This window comes from Caretta caretta, chromosome 1 (assembly GCF_965140235.1).
Source record: "Caretta caretta isolate rCarCar2 chromosome 1, rCarCar1.hap1, whole genome shotgun sequence".
Taxonomy (NCBI): domain Eukaryota; kingdom Metazoa; phylum Chordata; order Testudines; family Cheloniidae; genus Caretta; species Caretta caretta.
Genome location: NC_134206.1, coordinates 259,978,401 through 259,988,125, shown reverse-complemented (window position 1 = coordinate 259,988,125; position 9,725 = coordinate 259,978,401). Strand labels below are relative to the sequence as shown.

At 48.3% G+C, this 9,725-nt stretch overlaps 1 long non-coding RNA gene across 2 annotated transcripts; it reads right to left on the bottom strand.

The window, feature by feature from the left end:
* Positions 1-5,237: 5,237 nt before the first annotated feature.
* LOC125628970 (uncharacterized) lies at positions 5,238-9,675 on the bottom strand. 2 transcript variants are annotated; one of them, XR_007354323.2, is made up of 3 exons: positions 9,499-9,675; positions 7,457-7,627; positions 5,238-7,261 (listed from the first exon to the last, which is right to left on the bottom strand). It is a non-coding gene; the product is annotated as an uncharacterized LOC125628970 (long non-coding RNA). The 2 variants fall into 2 exon arrangements; XR_007354324.2 differs by having other exon boundaries at positions 9,574-9,675.
* Positions 9,676-9,725: the final 50 nt, after the last annotated feature.

Sequence of the window (9,725 nt, the reverse complement as noted above, 5' to 3'; positions counted from 1 at the left end):
CTATGGCTGCTAAGGGCAGGGACAATCAGTAAGGCTGCATGCACTGCCCCCGCCCTGAGTGCTGGTTCCGCAGGTCCCATTGGCCGCGAACCACAGCCAATGGGAGCTGTGGAGGCAGTGCTTGCAAGCAGGGGCAGTGCGCAGAGCCACCTGGCCACCCCTGAGCCTAGGAGCCACAGGGACAGGGCAGTCACTTCTCGGAGCCATCTGAGGTAAACACTGCCCAACTGGAACCCACACTCCCTCCAGCACCCCAACCCCTGCCTTGATCCCCCTCCCAGAACCCACACCCCTCACCCCTTCCTGTACCCCTGCCCCAGCCTGAGCCCCCTCCCACACCCAAACTCCCTCCCAAAGCCTGCACCCCCTCCTGCATACCAACCTCCTGCCCCAGGCTCAGCCTGAAACCCCCCTCCCACATTCTGAACCCCCAGCCCCACCCCCCAGCCCAGAGCCCGCACCCCAACCCCCTGCCCCAGCCCGGTGAAAGTAAGTGAGGGTGGGGGAAACCGAGCCACTGAGGGAAGGGGGATAGAGTGAGAAGGGGTGGGGAGGTGCAGGGCCTCAGGGAAGCGGCAGGACAAGGATGTTTGATTTTGTGCAATTAGACAACTGGAAACTCTATGTAGTCTAGATGATTACTCCTGGGATTGAGAACAAGGGTCTAAGCACTCACTAATTTTTTTCCATGGGTGATCCAGGGCTGGAACACTCACGGAGTCAGCGTCTATGGTTCCTTTTAAGGCAGATTCTTTTTGTTAATAGAATACCATCTGCAGTCAGTCTGAGGCCCTCCTTTTAGAAACTTTCCCTTATTTCATTCTTTGAACCAGACATCCTCCCGACTTCAAGAAAACATTCTACAAATATGTTAGAAGTAAGAGGAAGACCAAGGACCAAGACCAACAGAAAATGTGGAAATAGCAGAAGTGCTAAATGACTTTTTTGTTTCAGTTTTCACCAAAAAGGTTTGTAGTGATTGGACATCTAACATAGTGAATGCCAGTGAAAATGAGGTAGTATCAGAGGCTAAAATAGGGAAAGAATAAGTTAAAAATTACTTAGACAAGTTAGATGTCTTCAGGTCACCAGGGCCTGATTAAATACATCTAGAATACTCAAGGAACTGACTGAGGAGATATCTGAGCCATTACCATTTATCTTCGAAGAGTCATGGAAGACGGGAGAGATTTCCAGAGGACTGGAAAAGGGAAAATATAGTGCCAATCTATAAAAAGGGAAATAAGGACAACTGCGGGAATTAAAGACCAGTCAGCTTAACTTCTGTACCTGGAAAGATAATGGAGCAAATTATTAAGCAATCAATTTGCAAAGACCTTGAAGATAATAAGATGATAAATAACAGTCAGCATGTATTTGTCAAGAACAAATCTTGTCAAACCAATCTAATAGCTTTCTTTGAGAGGGTAACAAGCCTTGTGGATGGGGGGAAGCAGTGGATGTGGTATATCTTGACTTTAGTAAGGCTTCTGATACCGTCTGACAAGACTTACTCAAAAACAAACTAGGGAGATACTACCTAGATAGAGCTACAAAAGGTGGGTGCATAACTGGTTGGAAAACTATTCCAAGAGAATAGTTATCAGTGGTTCACAGTCAAGCTGGAAGGACATATCAAGTGGGGTCCTGCAGGGATCAGTTCTGTTTAGATCAGTTTTGTTCAATATCTTCATCAACGATTTAGATAATGGCATAGAGAGTACACTTATAAAGTTTGCAAACCATACCAAGCTGGGAATGCTTTGAGGATAGGATTAAAATCCAAAATGATCTGGACAAACTGGAGAAATGGTCAGAAGTAAAGAGGATGAAATTCAATAAGGACAAATGCAAAGTACTCCACTTAGGAAGGAACAATCAGTTGCACACATACAAAATGGGAAATGAGTGACTAAGAAGGAGTACTGCGGAAGAGGATCTGGAGGTCATAGTGGATCACAAGCTAAATATGAGTCAACAGTGTAACACTGTTGCAAAAAAAAAAAAGCAAACATCATTCTGGGGTGTATTAGCAGGAGTGTTGTAAGCAAGACACAAGAAGTAATTCTTCCACTCTACTCTGCGCTAATTAGGCCTCAGCGAGAGTATTGTGTCCAGTTCTGGGCACCACATTTCAGGATAGATGTGGACAAACTGGAGAAAGTCCAGAGGAGAGCAACAAAAATGATTAAAGGTCTACAAAACATGACCTATGAGGGAAGATTGAAAAAAATGGGTTTGTTTTGTTTAGAAAAGAGAAGACCGAGAGGGGACCTGATAACAGTTTTGCAGTACATAAAGATTGTTACAAGGAGAAGGAAGGTAAATTGTTCTCATTAACCTCTGACGATAGGACAAGAAGCAATGGGCTTAAATTGAAGCAAGGGTGGTTTAGGTTGGACATTAGGAAAAACTTCCTAACTGTCACAATAGTTAAGCACTGGAATAAATTGCCTAGGACGGTTGTGAAATCTCCATCACTGGAGATTTTTAAGAGCAGGTTAGACAAACACATGGCAGGGATGGTCTAGATCAGAGGTGGGTAAACTACGGCCCGCGGGCCACATAGAATCATAGAATATCAGGGTTGGAAAGGACCTCAGGAGGTCATCTAATCCAACCCCTGCTCAAAGCAGGACCAATCCCCAATTTTTGCCCCAGATCCCTAAATGGTCCCCTACAAGGATTGAACTCACAAGCCTGGGTTTAGCAGGCCAGTGCTCAAACCACTGAGCTATCCCTCCCCCCCCGTAAATCTGGCTTGCGGGACCGTCCTGCCCGGTCCTTGAACTCCTGGCCGGAGATGCTAGCCCCCAGCCCCTCCCCTGCTGTCCCCCCTCTCCCGCAGCCATGCCGCTGTGTAGGCAGCGCTCTGGCCCACTGCTCCTGCTGGTCAGCGTGGCTTGCACCCACCCACCTCCCAGGCTTTCCAATAAGCCTGTCTTGCTGCTCTGAGCGGCATGGCAAGGGGGCGGGTAGCGTGGGGAGAGGGGGTTGGATAAGGGGCAGGAAGTCCTGGGGGGCAGTCAGGGGACAGGGAGTGGTTGGATGGGGTGCAGGTTCTGGGGGGGGTGTCAGGAGACAGGGTGCAGGGGGGGTTGGATAGGGGGTGGGGTCCCGGGAGGGGGCGGTCAGGGGACAAGGAACGGGGGGGGTTGAATGGGTCAGGGGTTCTGAGGGGGGAGTTAGGGGGCGGGAAGTGGGAAGGGATGGATACGGGGCAAGGGCCAGGCTGTTTGGGGAGGCACAGCCTTCCCTACCCGACCCTCCATACCGTTTTGCAACCCCGATGTGGCCCTTGGGCCAAAAAGTTTGCCCACCCCTGGTCTAGATAATACCATGAGTGCAGGGGACTAGAGTAGATGACCTCTCAAGGTCCCTTCCAGTCCTATGATTCTATGATTATGTAAAAAGAGATTTATTTTCAGTAGCTCATTTAGTCTGAGACTGAGCTGAGACTGCCAACATGGGGAATACATTATTGCTAAATATGGTATTGGTTTTCAGTTCTGTTTCACTAGTAATTGGACTGAAATCCGTAACACTGCATATTAGGATACTGAGCAGCCATTGTATGGTAACATTTTGAAATCATGTCTCGTTTGGGATTGTAATGGAATGAGTGACCTTGGGGTGAAAGGCTCTATATCCTGCCCTGGAGCAACCCACGGAAAAAAAATTAGTGGGAGCTTAGCACCCACCGGCAGCCAACTCCTATCCCTGCCCCCCCGCCAGCACCGCCTCTCTGCTGGCGGCCCGGCAAAATAACTCCTCCCCCGTCCCTCCCACCGTCTCCTCCCCACAGCAATCAGCTGTTCCGCTGTATGCAGGAGGTGCTGGGGGGGGAGGAGTGGGGATGGGGCGCACTCGGGGGAGGAGGCAGAACTGGGTGGGAAGAGGTGGAGGTTTGGGAGAAGGGGTAGGGTGGGAGTATGGCCTGGAGTGGAGCAGGGGTGGGAAGAGGTGAGGCGGGGGTGGCGGCTTGGGGTCAGATGGGGTCGTGGCTTGGGGCAAAGCTGGGGGGTTAAGCACCCCCGGGGCCAGGAGGAAGCTGGCGCCTGTGAAAGGAACCAACATGGACATTCTCACCACACACATCAGTGTTATCTTAAAAGTAAAACCTATGGGAACCGAGGTATGACAGAAAAGCTGTTGGGCAGGAGGGGAAGAGATAAGGAGAAAAGACCTTGAGGAGAAAAGCGATTGTAAAACTTATCTAAATTAAACTTGGAAATAGAGGGGGGAACTGTCTTGAATTGATTTGTTAACTAAAGTGGTAATTAGCTCTGACATCATTTGTTAGTTAAAGGGTATAAAAGTAGGATGACCAGATGTCCCGATTTTATAGGGTCAGTCCCGATATTTGGGACGTTTTCTTATATAGGTGCCTATTACCCTTCACGCCCTGTCCTGATTTTTTACACATTCTATCTTGTCACCCTATATAAAAGAGTTGTGATTTTGAGGTTTCTTTGTCAGACTCTACCTGATCATGCTGGAACATGCCAGGATGAGATGGTTCCCTGTAGGTCTGGCCTACTTGTAAGTATACCGATCAGCTGCTTATGAATACTTTGTTTACTCCTGGGGGAATTCTGCACCAAACAATTAAAAATTCTGCACACAATATTTTAAAATTCTGCATATTTTGTTTGTCAAAATAACACAATATAATCAAGCCAGTTTTAATTATTTTGGTAATTTATTTCAAAATACCTGTCAGCAAGTATGGCTGTAACAATACAGACAACAAAAAAGATTCAGGAAATGTTTCTTGACAAAGAGATTCCTTACTAGGCATATTAATACTGAACTTTGAACAATAATGCATTTAAACTACAATACAGAACCGTATTTCCTGTACTCCTCAAGAAGCAGTGCAAAGGCTTGGGGAAGTCAGGGGTAACAAAGGAGCAAGGGAGAGGGAAGTAATTGCTGGGAAGGAGCCTGGGAGTGAATCTGTAGGGTTGTTGCGTGTGGGTGGGAGAAATATGGAACAAGTTTTTTGGGGGGATTGTTAGGGAGTTAGGGAGCCTCCCGCACACAGACCCTTGCTGACCCCTAGCCTCTCTGATCAATCAGACACATCTGCCCCCCGTCCCGACATGTCCCTGCACCCCCACTCAGCCACCCCTCTTCCCCTGTCCCCATGCATCCCTGCACCTCCCCTCCCCCTGTCCCCATGTGTCCCTGCATTCCCACTCAGCCACTCCCACCCCCCTGCATCCCCACTCAGACACTTTCCTCCCTTCTCTCCCCATGTGTCCTTGCACCGCCTGGTTTGCCTGTGTCCCTGCACCCCCACTCCCATTCAGCCCCGGCTGTCACCTCACTAGCTCCTGTGCCCCCACCCCAGTCTGTCCCTCTCACTAGCCTTTCTGAACCCCAGACTATATGACCCTCCAGCAGCCCCATGTGCCCCGTTCTGTCCATCCCCACCATATTCTGTGCTTCCTCACCTGGCCCCACGGGCAAGGCGTTCTGAAGAAGGCAGACACTGCCCCCTCCCTCTCTATGGCTGGCTGCTCCAACCCTGAGCTGGCTGTCCTCTCTTCTGGCACCACAGCAGCTCCTGGTGGGTGAAAGGTGTAACTGCAACACCTCCCTGGCAGAATGTATTTTCTGCAGGGGAAAAAAATCTGCAGGGGACATGAATTCTGCATGTGTGCAGTGGAGCAGAATTTCCCCAGGAGTAAATTTGTTACTGTACTGGGTGTAGTACATGCTTATTTTTAAATTAGCAGGCATGTTTACAGCAATTGTATATAACACCGTTGGGCCAAATTTATGGTCAAACTGGTGTCTGGTACTCTCCCATATTAATAATTTCTAATATTATTGATAATTCCAACAGCACAGAAGGGAACTAGTGACCTTTTAACAACCTAATTTCCTTTTTGAAATTCCTCCATATGTCAGGGCCAGACTTTTCTACACCTCTTATTTCAGCAAGGTACCAGGCAATCAGTGCAGAACAGTTGGGTAAATCTGAAGCAAGAAAGTATTTCACTAAGGGTATGTCTAAATTACGAAATTAGATCAATTTTAAAGAAGTTGATTTTTAGAATTCAATTTTATACAGTCGATTGCGTATGTCCACACTAAGCGCATTAAGTCGGCGGAGTGCGTCCTCACTACTGTGGCTAGCATCGACTTATGGAGCGGTGCACTGTGGGTAGCTATCCCTCAGTCCCCGCAGTCTCCGCCGCCCATTCTGGGTTAAGCTCCCAATGCCTGATGGGGCAAAAACATTGTCGCGGGTGGTTTTGGGTACATGTCATCAGCCGCGCCTCTCTCCGTGAAAGCAATGGCAGATAATTGTTTCGCGCCTTTTTTCCTGGGTTACCTGTGAAAACGCCATTCCACAGCAAGTATAAAGCCCTCTCAGCTCACTGTCACCGTTGCTGTTGTGGGCAAGTCTATTGTGGGGGCTGCTGTGATCCAAGTAGCCAACGCAATCATTAACGTTCTTTTATCAAGGGTAGTGACTCTAGGAAATGTGCAGGCCTTTTTAGATTTTAGGTGCATCATATTCCTGTCCTTTGCCGCTGGTGAAGAAGTCTTGCAGCCATCCATTCCAGTCTGGTTGGCGCTGTAACACCCCATAGCACTTCTGTGGTTGACACATGTAACAGCTCCAGGGCTCTTGCTCTTTTGCCGTGGCCGAGGTACCTTGCCCTACCAGGACCTCCAAGCTTTCGACACAGAAGCACTTGCAGCAGCTGGCATTGCTACACAGCAGCAGCTCCTGGGTGCCTTTGAAGCAGACGGTGCAGTAGGACTGCTAGCTGTCCTCATCGGACATGTAGCTTGGTCGGGGGTTCTGGGAACGTCTTCCCTGCCCAGCTCTAGGAGCCTCGTCGGGGAGGAGTACAGAAGTCGATTTTAAGACCCCTTTAGGTCAACGGAACAGGGTTGGTTGTTTGGACGCAGTCATTTTTAAATCGACCTAACGTAGCTACATTTGACTTAACCCCATAGTGCAGACCAGGGCTAAGTCTTCTAGCACTGCGAGGTGCAAATTCCAATTAGCAATCCTAACAGATTGACTAAAGAGCTGCAAAGACTCACCCACAGCTGGCACTTGTCCCAGCATCTTCAACTTTTTCTGGTGCTCAATGTACTTCTTCTCCAACCTTGTCAATTCAGTGTTTGGATGCACTAATTACAGCCCCATGCATTGTGTTTAACCAGGTCCTCCACACTAGTATTCTCCAAAGATTCATTTACTAGTGAGTACTCTTTGTCTCTCCATTGATGCCTAAAAATGATCAAGACCAAAGTAAAAACACAGATTTTGTAATAAATTACTTTGGGATTATCATTATGTTGCATCTGATGAAGTGAGCTGTAGCTCACGAAAGCTTATGCTCAAATAAATTTGTTAGTCTCTAAGGTGTCACAAGTACTCCTTTTATTATGTTATGTAATATACGTTATGTAACTTTGTGCATACCATTTGTGGATGGATTTCAGTAACTTCTGGCTGCATGTGGACATCATAACCAGTGCCTCATTACAACTCTTTTGGTGTAACAAACAGAGCTGATAATCAATACCACAGAACCTCTTCTTTTTTGCTGATGACGGCAAATCAAGTTGAAGCGCTCCTTCCATGCATAGTAATCTGTAACATTAAAAAAAATAATCAGCTATCATATTGGGAGAATTAACTAATAACACAGTACTGTCAGTTGATGGTCATAGTTTAATTATGTGAGGGCTGCATGTATGACACACTTGTGTTAAAGTATAATTAAAAAACACTGTTTTATAAACTTTTTCTCAAATATATATCTACATAATTGTTCTGGGTTTGTGACATTTGGTACCATTGCGTTCACGGGAGAAAGGGGTTTCAAATGATACCCAACTCAACCTACTTCCAACCACATTATATCAACATTTTCTCTACCCAGAGGGCCTGGAGCTGGGAATGTGTGGTGGAGGCAGGGATTGAGTCCCCTTTGCTATGCCGCAGAGGGTGACACCATTGAAATAATGATTCTGTAGATTTTTGACAAATCAAACGACACCACCCTTAACCTTCTATCATTAACTTGCCAACAGAATTATAATGCTCCCAGATTGTAATGTCATTAACAGGATATCGAACTAGATGAATCACGGGATCTGATCTTGTATAACCCTATGGAAACCGAACTTCTGTCACACCCCACAGAAGTAACTCCAGGTTAGGGCTGAGCCATATATGCAGACTGTGTATTTGTCATCTTAAAATGTTCCCATGGTAAATCCAGAGGTATCCAAAGGGTTAAGCATGTCATCCAGATATCAACTCCCTGCCAGCATTATGCTCTCAACATTCCAGACACTGGTTTAATTCATAAATAAAGAAAACTGCAGCCCAGCAACAACAAATTACTCACACTCTTCTTCAGGGTTCATTACCACAGTAGAAAGTATTACTGTTATTGGGTGTTAGTTACATCACATATGAAGAAGGGAGGAGTGTGCAAAAGGAAGAAACAAAAAGGGTCAGAGTTAGAAAGCTGCAATAGCTATGCAATCCAGAGCTGGCACTAGGCATAAGTAGACTAAGCAATTGCTGAGGCCCCAAGCAGCAAAAGGGAGCCCCCCATTCACTTTTTATTATGGCATTGTGTATGGGGGCCCTCACAAAATATTCCTGCTTTGGGCCTCCAATGGATGCTATCCCACAACAGTGTGCAGACTGTGGGAGCTAGAGCAAGGGAGTCTCTGACCCATGCATAGGGTGTAAACCCAAAACACCATGCACGGCTACAGCCAGCTCCAAACTGCAACCCCCTCCAACTCCTCCTCTGTCCTTTGTCTCTTCCCCGGGTCCAGGAGGCCACCGGATCAGTTTGTTCTCCAACACCTTCAGTTGCCCCTTTGCAGGGGTGGGGCCCAGGCCATCAGTTGCCAGGAGACAGGGTGTCAACTATTCTCTGTGCAGACAGCCTAGGGCTCTGCAACAATCACACACACTTACCTCACTACCTAGATACTTAAGAATGCATAGGGGAAACTGAGGCACCCACACAGTATTCAGAGAAAACATTTAAGAACATTCCCACTTTGTCACACTGGAGGAAGGGCAGCTCAGTGCAGAGAGAGATTAAGAGAATGGGCTAGAACCAGGGAGAAGGTAGGTACAAGCTCTATGTGGGCAGGGCGGGGGGGATTCTGTTTACCCCCTCCCCAGCCCTGCTGCGCTTGCAGTTTACCCCTGGCCGCTCCCTTGCTCCAGGGACCAACACTAGCTCCCGCCCCAATGTGCTTTTGCCCCCGGCCCCTTTTACAATCATTCCCAGGGGGGCCCACAAATATGTTTGGAGCCAGGCCCACAAAAAGTTAACCGGGCCCTGGCTACAGGAGCTGTTAAATGGCGGTGCTGAGGGTCTGACTCCTGCCCGGGCTGCAGCTCAAACTCTGTGCAGGGCAAGGCACTGAGCCGGCAGCACAGGCCAATACAAGGGGTGCGTAATCCACGGCGGTCTGTACGGTCCATACACGGTGGCCTGCAGGGTCGCTTCTCTAGCAGGGCACCAAGCAACACCGGCTGATGCCGTGGGTGACGTGACTAACCCACGGCCAGGCTGCAGGCGCGTGCTCCCTGGCCGCGGGGAGTCAGGCCCGCACTCGGCACAGGGGGGCGAACAGATTGCAGTGACGTCATCACTCGCGTGGAACTGCGCCCGGAGCGTTCAGGCTACGTAAGCGTGTGCGAGGCGGGGACA